Here is a 4195-nt window from a genome sequence, read left to right on the forward strand (position 1 = left end):
TCAGTATTTCATCTTTTCTTATAGCTGAGTAATATTCTATTGTATATATGTACCACATCTTCTTTATCTAAGCCGAAGGACACTTTGGTTGTTTCCATGTCTTGTCTACTGTGCATATAGTTGCAATGAACATAGGGGTACATGTATCTCCCTGAACAGTTTGAAAACATTTATTTATATTTAATCTCTTGTACTTAGTTTTCTCATCTGTAAAGTTGAAATAATAAAAAACTTTCAACTCATGGAGTTTTTATTGTGAGAATTAAATAAGTAAATATTTATGATATGCTTAAACAATGCCTGATATATACTAAATTCCTTTTAGCTATTATTATTGTAGTTGTCATTTTGCACAGGCCAAGCAGTAAGTAAAAGTGCCCATTTCTCAACATAACAGCCACCCATGGGGATTTTCATTAAAAATAAAAATTTCCAATTTTAGACCACTTATATATATATTTTTTGTCAATTATATGCACATGTTCTTTGCCTATTTTTATTAGGATGTTATTTTTTTCTTATTGATTTTAAAAATGCTTTTTCATGCATTTAGAAGTCATTTAAATTAAAAAACATACTTCTAGTTTCTGGTATATATTTTAGCTTATTTATTTTAGATTGTTATATTTTTATATATTTGCTGTAGGGAGCCTAATTAGTGGATCAATGTCAACATAATATTAATGAAGACGATTATATGATAAAGATATTGTTTTATGTTGACTAACACCTATTGAGTATTTACTATCACAGGCACTTTATTCATTCATGCATTATCTTATTTAATTCTCACCACAAACCTTCTTTTATGTCCATTTAACAGATAAGAGAACTGAAGATTATATAAATTAAATGAATTGCCCCAAACTGGTAAGTGATAGAGCTGGGAATGAAACTCAGTTCTGTTTAGATATCATAGTCAGCATTTCCCAGGGTGTGCTCTGTGAAACAGTATCCTATGAAATACTACAAGTACAAATGTGCACACACACAAACATGTGTGTGTTTTCTGTAGTCAAATCAATATGCGGAAGTCTTAAATATCTGATTCCAGAGATAGTCCATAGATATCAGCATATTAGAAGCTCTAAGGGACACTTTAGGAAAGAAACTTGCTTAAATCATGTAACCCAGAATTTCCCCCAAATAGTTTAATCATGGATCTTTTATTTCCCATCATACCACTAACAAACCACAGAAATAGTGTTCTATTTCACACACTTTTTAAAATACCACACTATACTACTTAGTCTCTCAACCAGAGGAGATATTCAGAATCTAGCTCACTGGGATTCTGTTCACAAATCATCAATACAGATGAAAACAAAGGCAACGACTTAATCAAATTAGCTAGTGAGTCAAAGTGGGGAAGAAAAGCTGCTACACTAGATAATAAAGTAGGACTTAATAATCTGGAACAATAAACAGAAGTAAATAAGATAAAATCTGACAGGGATAAATGTAAAATCTTGCAGTTAGGTTAAAACAAAAATCAATTACATGATAGTAGTTTATGTGAGGAAGCCTGGGGGATTTAATTGACCATAAACCCAATAAAAAAAAAACAATTGAAGTGTATTCAATAAGCAAAGAACTACAGTTTTATACCTGCGTGAATACAAGAGCAGTGTTCAGAGTGGCAAAGATTGGTACACATTCCCCTAACCATTATGCTAGTCAGAGGGTTTATCGAGCATTGTGATATTCCTGGCAGCACACTTTCCGACAGGCAATGTATGGCAAGCCAAAACCTATCCAGATGGCATTGACTTAGATAATAAGGAGTCCAGCAGACACCACCTTTTGAGCAATAGTAAAAAAATAACCTCAAGCTATTTATTTCTGGCAAGAGTAGATTCAAGGTGGCTGTTGGGAGTGGATGATTGCACTAGATATTTTTTTCATTTGTCTCTCCTTATTCATTTATTTCATCCTTCACCAATATGTTTTGTATCCTAGGCTGCTCCCTGCCCTTTATCTTCCAGCAGGGGGCACCAGGATGAGGTTAGAGGGTAGAGGGAGAGTACAATGAGTATTTTATTAACTTGGCTGCCTTCCTGCAGCTTTCTAGGTGGACTTCTCCAACTTCAGCTACCTTCTCTGGCCTCAAGTAAAAGTTTTTTCTTTTTAACCCTTCAGGCTTAAGATCCTATTCTTGTTAGCTCTGGAGTGCTCCTACGATTCGCTTAACCCTGCTCACATTTTTGTAAATCCCCTTTACTATGCTCTCCTCAATTGTCCTGCCTGAGTGTGTGATTTGTTTCCTGCTGAGATCAGATTCATACTAATGCTGGGATGATTCAAATGATTGTCTTTGAATATTTCAAGGGCTATCATATGGAAGGATGTGGAATTAAGACAAGAGAATGGAAGTTAATGCAAAGATTGAATTCATGTATTCATGCAAGTAACCTTATTAAGCCTCTATTATGTGCCAAGCATTGTGCTAAGCATGAAGCAGTGCTCCAAAAAACTCATAGCAAAGATAGTTAATCCAGGTTAGAATTTAGAAAGGCCTCTCAGGAAAAAAAAAAAATGTCCAAAAGAAGAGTAGGGAATGCAGGGAAAAGAAAGTAAAATCTGGACAGGAATGTTCCAGGAAAAAGAATTTATAGGTGAGAATGCTGAAGGTGAAAGTGAAGTAGCCTTATTCTAGAAAGTGAAAAAAGTGTTTATAGTTTCTCTCTCTTCCACTTGAGTAAGAAGAGAGCATCCAGGGATGAGGTTGAGAGGTAGAAGGAGATTCAAACATGCAGAGCTGTTGTGAATATAGACTTGATCCCAAGGGCTGGAGGAGCTACTTGAAAAGTTTAAAGCAAGGGAGACACCCAGTATGATTTTCTCTTTCCATTGCAGATAGAAAGAGCAAGAATTTCCAAGGATCAGAGCTTTTCAGATATAAATCAAGCTGTCTTCCAAAAGAATGAACAGCTAGATCCTGAACTCAGCCAAAGAGAGACTGGAAGACAGCATATTTCCAAAAAGAAAACTACCCTGAGTGAAAAGTTGAAGTAGTGGACATCTACAGCCTTTTTTAATTCTAAAAATTCTGAGACTTCTTTATTTGGCCAAATGCTTCACAGTGGAATAAAGAAAGAGAGGTTTGGGAATCCATTCACTTTCATCCAAAACTGGCAATGAGAAGTTACTTTTTTTTTTTCCCAGTCCCTCCTCTTGGGCCTAGAAAACAGGACACATGTCCAGACCTAAGCATCAGGATACACAGGACTTCAGTGTTTGTGTTCTTCTCTCATCTCAGCTGACACAGGAAGGGCACCGGCCACAGCAAGCTCCAGAGAATAGCTCTGCCAGCATCTGACCTTCAGGCTTGCTGATAGTTGACTCTATAGTAAAGGATATTAGACAAGTTCACTATTATTATTTTTTAAATTAAACCCTACAAAAAGTAAAAAGCAAACATCTCAGGCCCTGGGGCAGTGTAACCCTTTGGCCACAGTGAGATCTGAGGGCTCCGAAGATAGAGACATTGTTAAGCACAGCAGCCCTCCTGTTTTGGAACTCATTCTCAGGGACTGGGCAGAAATGTGTGTGATAATGCAGCTGTGTACAAATGCCAATGCATTTGTTATAGAAACCTTCTCATTACACTTGAATTTGGGCCAGTGCATGGCCCTGACAGTGAGGAGGGTCTGAGGCTGCCAAACTGGCACTGTTTAGAGCAAGTTGCCTTTTGCAGCCAGCATAAGCATCTGAGATGTGCCAGAGAGCCCACTTCCTTTTGGAGAGTGCCCAGTACATGCTTCCAATCTCATATCTTGGTCAATCTCTTTGTTCTATACTAGACTGTAGCAAACACTACAGCTTTGTCAGTAGGGCTCAGTTTTCTAGTCGTTATTCCACTCAATTCTTAATCCTGTGAGTCATTTTCCTACCACATTGTCCTACTCCTCTTTATTTGCAGCCCCTGGAATATGTTCACATTTTCTGGCATTCCAGGTATAGAACATGTGCAATTAGAACTGGGCAGTCCCTACTTTCTGACTACGATGACAAGAGAAGCAGCTTAGCTTTCCAAGCACTTCTTATGACTTCAAATTAAAACAGATTTATTTGGGCTGAAACATTCATTAGTGAAAGACAATTAGACAATTATCAATCTATACCGAGTTGTAATAACTTTAACAAGAGCATAGGATAAGTCTTCCTAATCTTGCCAGGATCGCCACACCAATAG

General features: G+C 37.0%; 1 long non-coding RNA gene across 1 annotated transcript; it reads left to right on the forward strand.

The window, feature by feature from the left end:
* The first annotated feature begins 832 nt into the window (after positions 1-832).
* LOC120593660 (uncharacterized) lies at positions 833-3138 on the forward strand. The gene is made up of 2 exons (XR_005650410.1): positions 833-870; positions 2857-3138. It is a non-coding gene; the product is annotated as an uncharacterized LOC120593660 (long non-coding RNA).
* Positions 3139-4195: the final 1057 nt, after the last annotated feature.

Source organism: Pteropus medius, unplaced genomic scaffold (genome assembly GCF_902729225.1).
Source record: "Pteropus medius unplaced genomic scaffold, Ma_sr-lr_union100, whole genome shotgun sequence".
Classification (NCBI taxonomy): domain Eukaryota; kingdom Metazoa; phylum Chordata; class Mammalia; order Chiroptera; family Pteropodidae; genus Pteropus; species Pteropus medius.